Source organism: Chiloscyllium punctatum, chromosome 48 (assembly GCF_047496795.1).
Source record: "Chiloscyllium punctatum isolate Juve2018m chromosome 48, sChiPun1.3, whole genome shotgun sequence".
In the NCBI taxonomy this organism is placed as follows: domain Eukaryota; kingdom Metazoa; phylum Chordata; class Chondrichthyes; order Orectolobiformes; family Hemiscylliidae; genus Chiloscyllium; species Chiloscyllium punctatum.
The window spans coordinates 17578423-17590963 of NC_092786.1; the positions used below are offsets into that span (position 1 = coordinate 17578423).

Genomic DNA, 12541 nt, shown 5'->3' on the forward strand with positions numbered 1-12541 from the left:
TCTATCCAACTGACCAAATTTCCCACTATCCCATGCCTCCTGACTTTCTGCATAAGCCTACCATGGGGAACCTTATCAAATGCCTTACTAAAATCCATGTACACTACATCCACTGCTCTACCCTCATCCACATGTTTGGTCACCTCCTCAAAGAATCCAATAAGACTTGTAAGGCAAGACCTACCCCTCACAAATCCGTGCTGGCTGTCCCTAATCAAGCAGTGTCTTTCCAGATACTCATAAATCCTATCCCTCAGTACCCTTTCCATTACTTTGCCTACCACCGAAGTAAGACTAACTGGTCTGTAATTCCTGGGGTTATCCCTACTCCCTTTTTTGAACAGGGGCACAACATTCGCCACTCTCCAGTCCCCTGGTACCACCCCGTTGACAGTGAAGACGAAAAGATCATTGCCAACGGCTCTGCAATTTCCTCTCTTGCTTCCCACATAATTCTAGGATATATCCCGTCAGGCCCGGGGGACTTGTCTATCCTCAAGTTTTTCAAAGTGCCCAACGTATCTTCCTTCCTAACAAGTATCTCCTCTAGCTTACTAGTCCGTTTCACACTCTCCTCTTCAACAATACGGTCCCTCTCATTTGTAAATACTGAAGAAAAGTACTCATTCAAGACCTCTCCTATCTCTTCCGACTCAATACACAGTCTCCCACTACTGTCCTTGATCGGACCTACCCTCGTTCTTGTCATTCTCATGTTTCTCACATAAGCATAAAAGGCCTTGGGGTTATCCTTGATCCTACCCATCAAGATTTTCCATGCCCTCTCTTAGCTCTCCTAATCCCTTTCTTCAGCTCCCTCGTGGCTATCCTGTATCCCTCCAACAGTCTGTCTGAACCCTGTTTCCTCAGCCTTATGTAAGCCTCCTTCTTCCTCTTTACTAGATATTCAACCTCCCTCGTCAACCAAGGTTCCCTCACATGACCATCTCTTTCGTGCCTGACAGGACACGTCATATCTGTTCCTTGAAAAAGTTCCACATTTCAATGACATCCTTCCCTGACAGCCTATGCTCCCAACTTATGCTCCTCAGATCCTGTCTTGCAGCATCGTATTTACCCTTCCCCCAGTTGTAAAACCTGCCCTGTTGCATGCAACTATCTCTCTCCATAACCAAGGTGAAAGTCACAGAATTGTGGTCACCATAACCAAAATGCTCACCCTCTAACAAGCCCATCACTTGTCCCGGTTCGTTACCAAGTACCAAATCCAATATGGCCTCCCCTCTGGTCGGACAATCTACATACTGCGTTAGAAAAGCTTCCTGAACACACTGCACAAACACCGCCCCGTCCAATCTACTTGATCTAAAGAGCTTCCAATCAATATTTGGGAAGTTGAAATCGCCCATGACTACTACCCTGTGGCTTCTGCACCTTTCCAAAATCTGTTTCCCAATCTGTTTCTCCACATCTCTGCTGCTATTGGGGGCCTATAGTAAAGACCCAACAAGGTGACTGCTCCTTTCCTATTTCTGACTTCAGCCCATACTACCTCCAAAGGCAGATCCCCCTCAAACTGCCTTTCTGCAGCCATTATACCATTTCTAATTAACAACGCCACACCCCCTCCTTTTTTACCACCCTCCCCAATCTTACTGAAACATCTGTAACCAGGAACCTCCAACAACCATTCCTGACCCTCTTCTATCCACGTTTCTGTGATGGCCACAACATCGTAGTCCCAAGTACCAATCCACGCCTTAGGTTCACCCACCTTATTTCTGATACTCCTTGCATTGAAGTATACATACTTCAACCCATCTCTGTGTCTGCAAGTATTCCCTGTCGGTGCTACCTTCTCCACAGCCTCCCTACATTCTTGGACATCCTGAAAAACAGCTAACCTACTTGCTGGACTACAAGTCCGGATCCCATCCCCCTGCCAAATTAGGTTAAACCTCCCCGAAGAGTGCTAGCAAACCTACCTCCCAGGATATTGGTGCCCTTCTGGTTCAGGTGCAACCCGTCCTGCTTGTACAGGTCCCACCTTCCCCAGAATGCAGTCCAATTGTCCAAATACCTGAAGCCCTCCCTCCTACACCATCCTTGCAGCTACGTGTTCAACTGCACTCTCTCCCTATCGCTTGCCTCACTGTCAAGTGGCACCGGCAACAACCCAGAGATGAGAACTCTGTCTGTCCTAGATTTTAGCTTCCAGCCTAACTCCCTGAGCTCCTGAATGACCTCCCCACCCCTCTTCCTACCTATGTTGTTGGTGCCAATGTGTACCACGCTTCTGGCTGCACACCCTCCCCCTTAAGGATTCTGAAGACACGGTCCAAGACGTTGGGAGGTCATTTTTTGATATACAGGACATTGGTGAGACTGTTTTGGAATAGTGAGTCCAATTCTGGTCTCCCTGCCACAGGAAAGATGTGGTGAAACTTGAAAAAGTTCAAAAGAGATTTACATAATATTGCAGGGGCTTGAAGGTTTGAGATGTAGGGAGAGGCCAAATAGGCTGGGGCTATTTCCCCTGGAGACTGAGGGGTGACCTTATAGAGGTTCATAAAATCATGAGGGGCATGGTCAGGATGAATAAACAAGATCTTTTCCCCAGGTTAGGGGATTCCAAAACCAGCGGGCATACGTTTAAGGCGAAAGGGGAAAAATTTAAAAGGAACCTAAGGGGCAAGCTTTTTAGGCAGAGGGTGGTGCGTGTATTGAATGAGCTGCCAGAGGAAGTGGTGGAGGCTGGTGCAATTACAATGTTTAAAAGGCATCTGGATGGGTTTATGACTAAGAAGGGTTTGGAGGGATGTGGGCTGGATGCTGGCAGGTGGGACTAGATTGGGTTGGGATATCTGGTCGGCATGGATGGGTTGGACCGAAGGGTCTGTTTCCATGCTGTACATCTCTATGACTCTAAGTCCCTGAATCAAGGTATGATGTTCTGCAGCCTCTGTCCCAGGATTTAACATCTTTCCCAAAGGATGGAACCCAGAATTGGATACAAAAACCCAAGTGAGGCCTAACCAGTTACTTATAAAGCTTTGACATACCTTCATTTTTCTTTGTGATCCAGGCCACTATATTTAAAGTCAAGGACAAACTGATGGTATCCATGAAAATTAGAAGAGGTTTTATTTAAATACAGCCATAATGGTTCTAAAGGATGTTGAACAACTGGAGAGGTTAATAAAAGTATCAAGTAAATAAATATTGAGACAATGTTCATCAGTGTACTGCCTTGTTTCAGACTGCCAACTTGGATTTGAGAATACTCCTGCAGAATTAATCACAAAACATCTTCTCTCAAAATGCCCTGTGCATTCGTGGTGTGGGTATGTGTGTGCGTGTGTGTGTATGTACACGTGCATGTGTGTGTATGTACATGTGCATGTGTATATGCATGTGAGAGTGTGCGTATGTGTGAGTGCATGTGTGTGTTGTGTGCACGTGTATGTGTGCATGTGTGTTTGTGTGTGTGCACATGTGCATGCATGTATGCATGTGAGAGTGTGTGCATATGTGTGTGAGTGCATGTGAGTGTGTGTACGCGCGTGTGTGTGCACGCAAAAGGAAATATAAAACAATAACACATACATTGTGGATTTCAAACAACATTTGACGTTTTGAAAAATGGGTTTGGCTTATATGCCAAGTATGGAATGTGGCAGCATTTTGAAATGTGCAAACCTTTCTGTTTGTCAGTCACCAGGTGGGGCCCTTGTGGATCTGAAAGTCTCATGCATGTTCTTGGTAATGTGGCCCATATTACCGTCTTGAACCCAGGGTATGCTGCTCGCGCTGACCTCAGAGGCAAGAATGACCCGAAACATATTTTTCTGAGCTGAGAAGTTGAACAATCCCTCATTCTAGTGCTTGCATTCATTAGCTAAAGAAAGCGATGTCGATTTACATCCCAAGAATAGGCCTAAACATGTATTTTGGTACTGAAAACAGCAATGATCTTACACATCATTATTTATTTGTATTGGCCCACATGTTGTTTCTTCTGGGCGCCTCTTCCAGCAAAGTTGCAGCTAAACTTTAATTTCTGAAGATACAAGGACAAATCCAGAGGGCTGTTTCTGGTAGTTAGTGCTAGCGGTGGCTCAGTCGACAATACTTGTGCCTTTAAGTTACTAGACTGGATCATCAAGACTCACTCCAGGGCCCCAGCACAGCAGCTAAGTCTGACATGTCAGAGGTGTGTCACACAAATAAGACATTAAACTGATGCTACATTGACCTGCTTCTGTGGATATGGAAGACCACGTGGGGCATTGTTTCAAAGAAGAGTTATTGCTGCAGTCCTCTCCAATACTTAGCCCTCGATCATCAGCGCCAAAGATGATCTGGTCATTGTCTAGACTGGTGACTCTGGATGTGTGCTGAGTGGATCTTAGCTGCCATGTTTCCTACATTAAAACAATGTCCACCCTTCAAAGAATTATTTCATTTGTTGTGAGCTGTTTTGGAATGGCCTGAGGTTGTGCAGGGCGCTACATGAATGCAGCTTTTTTTTATACACAGATGTGGTTGGGGGGGTGTGGGGAGTGGTCACATTTTGGGGAGAGTCCTATTTTGTATGTTGCAAAAGCAGAAACATTACCCATAAAACACTTAAGTGTATATATAACGTACATATAAAATCACAATCCATGTAAATGGGAACGTGTGCAATTGCTGACAATTTCCTAGCCTGTATTGCTACACGCTGCAAGTTTTTGAGTCCTGGGAGACTTAGCTTCCTGGGTGGCCAAGTCTATTTAATGGGTTTTATTTGACTATTGCCTCGGGGGGGCGGGGGGATAACCCAACCCATTCACTGGCTTTTTCAAGCAGCCCTTGGCTTTCTGTACTATTGTGGATTGATGGGGAAAATTGAATGCCTTATTTGGACAATTAAAATGATTTGCTGTCGATACAGCATCCCAGAATTTTACCACAATCTCTTGCTGCTCCAGTTCGTTTTCTGATTAAAAACAAACGCACACCGTGACACTGGGGAAAAGGTCACGCAACTTCCCAGCTTGTGCCAATTTTGAGGCATTTTCTGCGTCATTAGCCTTTTCATTTTCACAAGGGAAAATGTCAACTTGAAGACAAAAATGGAATTGTCACGGCCCTCAGAAACAATGAAGTGTGCAAGAAAATGCTGATTTTGGGGACTAGCGGAGACCAGCAATGATGCACTGGAAGGGATCCAAAACTGGGATTCATTCCCATGTCCTCGTGTCAGATCCAGTAGAAAGAATAAACTGTGTCTTCTAGAAATCAAAAATAAACAAACCAGTGTCAATGCACTCCATTGTTGGTTTACAGCAAAATATACAGATTGGAACTTGTTGCTTGTTAAGAGTCTATTAACCAGGCTGTTTCTGCCTGTATGAATCCAATCAGATAATGATAGGTTTAGGTTGGCTAAGAGTCTAGCACACAAATGAGGCTTAACTAAATGCCTCCTGTGAGGAATACGGGATGGTTTGATCGCCTCTGGTTGAGCTTTTCATTGCCATTTCCATTTTCGAGATATGAAAATGACAGGAGGGAGCGATCCAGATAGTCCGTCAAGTCCGCCCCACTCTGTTGGCGACGCAAGCCCTTGGGAGGTTTGAAAGAGCAAAGTTGGGAAGGGATTAAAAAAGTACTGTGGGTAATTCCACTCTCTTCACCCCTCAACCCCCAACACCCCTAGCGCCCACCCGGCAGCAACCCCTCCCCGAAACGAGTCGAAAGCATCGTATCATTCTCTGCCCCATCTACAACCAGTCAAGCTGCTCTTCGAAACGATTAAGATGGGGAGAGAGTCAGGAATCATCGTGCCAGCTACAGGTAAATCTCGCTTCACATTTCTTCCTTCCCTCTCAATGCGCAGAGGTCATTGCAAAACATATCTTGATTTACTGATTGACTGATTTCGTTCTTCGGTCAGCCACCATGCAGGAGTGAGGTGAAGGGGGCCTGCAGTCCCATTTTCATCCAAGATTTGCAGCCTATGATCACTCCTAAATGCCTTTGTCCTGAGCAGCATCAGTGAACTTGTTAATTTAGAGCCAAAAGAGATTTTACTCCTAGCCCAGAAACGGTGCTTTGCTTTGTGGTTCTAACCTAGTGTGCTGACTGATAAATTGCTGCATTTCTTGTTTCAATGAATGTAATTTAACACAGAAATCATTACTAATACCGTCAGGGGCTTAATTCTCATGTTAACCCACTTACTTTAATTGAGATACCATCCCACGAAAATGACAGATATGTGAGAGTGCTATGCCTCCTTTTGCTCAACAATAACAATTTCTAGGCTGTTGCTATTAACAGTGATCCAGAGGAATGGTGACGTGCAGATGCAAGTGTACATATTATGTTACACCTCTTAATCAGTATGCTTTTAGGGGGCATTAAGAGTGGCACAGTGGCTCAGTGGTTGGCACTGTTGTCTCACAGCACCAGGGATCCAGGGTCGATTCCCACCTTGGGTGACTGTCTGTATGTAGTTTGCACTTCCTCCTCGTGTCTGTCTGAATTTCCTCCGTGTGCTCCAGTTTCCTCCCATAGTTCAATGATCTGCAGGTTAGGTGGACTGGCTGTGCTAAATTGCCCATAGGGCCTAGGGATGTGCAGGCTAGGTGGATTAGCTATGGGGAATGCAGGGTTACAGGTAAAGGCATGGGTCTGGGTGGGATGCTCTTTAGAAGGTTGGTGTGGGCTGAATGGCCTGTTTCCACACTGTAGGTATTCTATGATAGATATTCATGATATCACCACTGCAGCAAAGCATATGAAGTGAGGGTAGGTATAAAGATCTCACACTCCATATTACCCAGGGATCACTTGCAGCGTGACACTCTATTGTAAGTATGTTGCTCTGTTGTAACCGGGAAGAGTTGTTTTAGCCCAGACACTTATGTGTCTGAAGAATGTAAGTTTTTTTTGCATAATAGTTAGTTGTAATAAATTGGATTCTTCAACACCACACCCAGGTTCTGTTAGGGATATAGCATAAGCTTTGAGATCAGATTAAACACCCTGTTCTAGGCAAGCATGCAGAAACTAACATCACAGTTCCATTTACAACCATCAGTGAAACCAATGAGAAACGATGCAGCGTAAGAGCAATAGTAGGAAATATTTCCTGTTACTAACCTTTCCTGGACAGCTCTGTATTTCTTCCTATCTTGAATTACATGGCTCCCAAGATTGACTTTCTGCAGATCCTCATGTTGTTGCACACAGGGAAAAGTCTAAACAAAGATGAAAAAGTTGCAATTTTTAGAACAATTGGTTAACCATACAGTTATAATTGCTTTCTGCTTTCTCATGCTGTGTGAATGTGCATTACACATTGCCTTTTGTCTGTGCCTCAGCAAAACATTCAAGTTCCTTAAGCCAGCTGAGGCCAAGAGTTTGCTGTTTGTATAAAGATTCAACCTTCAAATTTCAAAGCTTCAATGAAACAATCTTTCCCAATGATTATTGAATTGCTAATGACCAGAGCACCAGATGATGTTTTCAGGGAGCAGGATTTTAGAATCCTCGCCCGTGTGAGGGCCATATGTTAAATACCATGCCATAAAAGGGTGGTGAGTGAAGGATAAGAAAAGCTAAATGCTTTACAGTTTTAGGCAAAGATCAGGACTACATTTATCTTGCACCATACATGACACAAAGCAGAGCACAGCTGATGAAGTACATTTGAGGGATAATCACTGCCAAATATAGGAAAACAAGACAGCCAGTTAATACACAGTTAACTCTCAAGAACATTGATGAGATACATGATCAGTTAGTGCATTAAATGATACAGATGAAGAGTAAGTATTGACCAGGACATCGGGGAGATCCAGCATCCATTCCTTTGTATGGTGCTGGGATCATCTCAGAAGGAAGCTGGGGCCTTGATTTAGCATCTCATCTGAAGGATGGTACCTCTGAATGTACAGTAGACAGGCAGGAGGCTGGAAGAACACAGCAAGCCGGCAGCATTAGGAGATGGAGAAGTTAATGTTTTGGGAGTAACCCTTCTTTAGTCCTGAAGAAAGGTTACACCCGAAACGTCAACTTCTCCACTTCCTGATGCTGCCTGTCTACTTTGGATTCCAGCATCTGCAGTTTTCTTGTCTTTAACTTCTGAATGTACTGCAATAAACTGTCAGCCTAAACAATTCTCTGGAATGGGGCTTGAACCCATGACTATCTGACTCGGAGATGGAAATGTTAGCTCTAAGCCAGTGCTGACGTCAGTCATAATAGCTAGCTCTGTACCAATGAAGTTCTACATTGGAGACTGAAAGAGTTCTCTCAACAGACCAAACATCCTTTGCTGCAGTGCTCTTTTGTATGCTGAGTCGTCAGATGCACTCAGAGGGAGTGAGTTTCCAACCGTATTGTCAGTGTGTTTTACCTACAAGCTCTGTGCATCTGGCAATCTCTTGGTAGGTGAGCACTTTCCCAGGACTGCCAGATAAATAATTGTAAAAACATCACTCACTAATAATTTCTACAGCTTATTGCTGAATTACACAGCATTTACAGCACTGGAAGAGGCCATTTAGCCCAACTGGTCCACACTGGTGTTCATGTACCACACAAGTCTCCTCTCAACCTATTTTATTTAAGCCCACTAACGAATCTTTCTTTTTTCTTCTCCCCCATGTACGTGTTTAGCTTCGCTTCAAAGGTATCAATGTCATTTGGCCAATGATTCCTTGTGGTGGTGTATAGTTATGGGGGCCACCCTTTGGAAGGATATGAATGTTCTGGACAGCAAATTTAGAAAAGGGTTTCAGGAATGGTTCCAGAGGTGAGAATCTTCAGCAATGAGGAAAGATTGGAGACGTCAGGGCGCTTTTCCTTGCTGGGAAGGCTAGAAAGAGATTCGGTAGAAGTTTTCAAAATCACAAAGGTCTGGATCGAGCGGATAGGGAGAAGCTGTTACCATTCATGAAAGGAACAAAAACAAGAAGCCACAGATTTAAAGTAGTTTGTAAACGTAGCAAATGTGACATGAGAAAATATTTTTTCACACAGCAAGGAGTTAGGGTTTGGAATGCAGTGCCTGGATATGTGGTGGAGGAAGTTTAAACTGAGGCATTCACAAGGGCATTGGATGGTTATTTAAACATAAACAATGTTATGGGGTTATGGGAAAACGGCAGGAGAATGGCGCTAAGTCGAAAAACCCAAGAGATCGAGTATAGATATAGTTTCCCCCACATTGTAACAATTCAGTGATGCTAACCATCCACTGGGCAAAGATTTTTTTCCCAATTTTGCTGTTGAATGTAATTTGATTTTGGACTGTCTAACGCACGGCAACTCATTACATAATTTTCAGACATCTACCAGGTCACCCCTCAACCTTCTCTTTTCTGGCCGGAAGGGCTGAAGCTTCATTATGCTTTCCTAAGAACTGCAATCACTTAGAATACACATTCATCTGGAAAACACCATGGATACATCCTTTGCTGCTGACATCAGTTCACGCTTCAACTCTGAAGGTCCAAGTATTTAAAGGAAACACATTTTGGAATGCTGCAGTTTTGTTTGCCTGTTTATTGCTGATTCCTGGAGGCTTCTGGGCAATCCTGGAAAATTGGCAACACAAAGAATGAAGAGTCACTTTCTTTTTCTTTGCAAATTGTTCAAACAAAGAAGAACAAAAAAAATTTACAGCCCTGGAACAGGCCCTTTGGCCGTCCAAGCCTGAGCCGATCCAAATCTACTGTCTAAACCCGTTGCCCAATTCTTAGGATCTGAATCTCTCTGCTCCCCACTTACTCATGCATCTGTCCAGGCGCATCTTAAATGAATCAACCATGCCTGCCTCTACCACCTCTGCTGGAAACACGTTCCAGGCACCTACCACCCTCTTCACCTTGAAAACATGACCTCTCATTATTGAATCCTTCACTCTGGGAAAAAGCTTATCTCTATCTACCCTGTCTATAGCTGAAAATGTGTTGCTGGAAAAGTGCAGCAGGTCAGGCAGCATCCAAGGACAGGAGAATCGACGTTTCGGGTATAAGCCCTTCTTCAGGAATATGCCTGAAACGTCGATTCTACCTGTTCCTCGGATGCTGCCTGACCTGCTGCGCTTTTCCAGCAACACATTTTCAGCTCTGATCTCCAGCATCTGCAGTCCTCACTTTCTCCCCTACCCTGTCTATACCCTTCATGATTTTGTAGACCTCAATCAGGTCCCCCCCTCAATCTCCTTTTTTCTAATGAAAACAATGCTATAACTACTCAACCTCTTGCACATCTGCAGCAAAGGGTGATATACTTGGGGCATCTAAAGTGGTCCTGAACTTATATGTCATAAATCACCAGTGATAGCCAGTAGTAAAACCTGGTAATTTACCATTATCCGATTCTTATACCCAGGACATTTCATAGATTGAAATGTTTTTTGAGCAAACATGAATCTAAAACCTGGTCACACAGGAAGCAAACCTGTATTATGAATCAATCTATCCTGGTACAGCTTCCACAGCCCATTGAACTATATTTCAACAACTGCTATTAACAGTACAGAAAAGAAAATATAGATTTGCAAGCAGGAACTGGAGTTCTCTCTCTCTCTTTTTCCCTGCCAATTTCTTTAATCATCTTGAAAAACAGCAAGTGAAGAACCCAATTGATGAAACAATCATTTACTGAAGAACACAGCGATGTCTGTAAATGTTTCCACTACTGAGGATACCATTCAATAAGCCATGAGCTGGGGGAAGCAGTGGTGTCATAATAATCAAGAGTGCGTGGTGCAGGAAAAACATAGCAGGTCATGCAGCATCCGAAATGGCTGATAACCATTTCAACTCCACTTACCCACACTCTCCCCCATACCCCTTAATTCCTTATGAGATCAAGAATTTATCAATCTCTGCCTTGGAGACATTTAAAGTTCCGGCCTCCACTGCTCTCCATGCAATGAATTCCACAGGCCCATCACTCTCTGGCTGAAGAAATGACTCCTCATTTCCATTCTAAATTGACCCCCTCTACTTTTGAGGCTGTGCCCATGGATCCTAGTCTCTCCACCTAATGGAAACAACTTACCAGTGTCCACCCTTTCTAAGCAATGCATTGTCTTGTAAGTTTCTATTAGATCTCCATTCAACTTTCTAAAGTCAAATGAATACAATCCCAGGATCCTCAGCCATTCATCGCATGTTAGGCCTACCATTCCAGGGATCATCTGTGTGAATCTCCACTGGAGAACTCATTGCTGCAACCCTAAGTACACCGTGTACTGCACATCTAGCAAGACTCAGCCCAGCTCATTTCCAAGGAGAGAGAGGTTTTTTCTGTTTGTTTGATGGGATTGAAATGATTAAAAGTTCAACTCATATACTGGAGGAACTGCAGATAACTCTTTTCTTAATTATTATGATATTCCTGATTAAGTTTCCTTCCCGTGCTCTATTGCCACTTGAGTTCATTTTTCTCTTTCCATTCAAACTTAAAAAAAACTTCTCTTCCACAGACTGTGTTCCCCCACTTTGGTCCAGGACTTCTAATAATTTATTTTCAGATCATTTCATTAAACTCCTTTTCTCAGGAAAGGTGCTGATCACGTTAGTCTATTGAAAGTCTTGGCAGCATTTTGGACCTTGATACACACTTCTCTCTTGAATGACTCCCCAGGAGACTCACTGAGTCTGGAACGCTCTTTCCCTGAGCTTTCTGGGTAATTCCCTAGAAATTCTGGGTAAATCCCTCTCATGTTGAATTATGGTATTGCATTTTCTTTCCCTCAAGTGCCAAGTGTCAACTCCAAACCCACACATTCAACCCAGGTCTCCAAGAACTCAAATCTATGCCAAATGGCATTCAATTACATATCCTAGCTTCATGACAACACTGAACTATATTTCAACAACTGCTGTTAACAGTACAGAAAAGAAAATATAGATTTGCAAGCAGGAACTGGAGTTCTCTCTCTCTCTTTTTCCCTGCCAATTTCTTTAATCATCTTGAAAAACAGCAAGTGAAGAACCCAATTGATGAAACAATCATTTACTGAAGAACACAGCGATGTCTGTAAATGTTTCCACTACTGAGGATACCATTCAAAAAGCCATGAGCTGGGGGAAGCAGTGGTGTCATAATAATCAAGAGTGCGTGGTGCAGGAAAAACATAGCAGGTCATGCAGCATCTGAGGAGCAGGAGAGTTGAGATTTTCGGCAGGAATCCTTTATCATGATAATGTCAATGGTCTAGCAATCCAACAATCCTTCTGGGGACAGGGTTTCAAATCCTGCCATGAGAGATGGCCAAACTGAAGTCAATTAAAGAATTCAGAAGTAAATTCTGCCCGAACGGCAATCACGCAAGCATTGTCAATGGTTGTAAAGGTCACCTAATTCACTAATGCCTTTTAGGGAAGGAAATCTGTCATCCTTAGTCGATCTGGCTTGAAGTCCCAAAGCAATGTGGTTGACTCTAAACTGCTCTTTGAAATGGCCGTGATAAGTTATTCACATCAAGGCCAGTTAGGGCTCAGCAATAAATTCTGGCCCAGCCAGGGACACCTACATCCTATGAGTGAATTAAAAAAACTGCGGTCTC

General features: G+C 43.6%; 1 protein-coding gene across 5 annotated transcripts in view; it reads right to left on the bottom strand.

Annotated features, from left to right (window-relative positions):
- sema4ba (sema domain, immunoglobulin domain (Ig), transmembrane domain (TM) and short cytoplasmic domain, (semaphorin) 4Ba) overlaps positions 1-12541 on the bottom strand; it is a 475024-nt gene that overhangs the window by 184327 nt on the left and 278156 nt on the right. For all 5 annotated transcript variants that reach the window (XM_072564765.1, XM_072564767.1, XM_072564766.1 and 2 more), the window contains one exon: positions 7114-7211. The gene's annotated coding sequence lies outside the window, so the exon portion shown is untranslated. The remainder of the gene's footprint in view (positions 1-7113; positions 7212-12541) is intronic.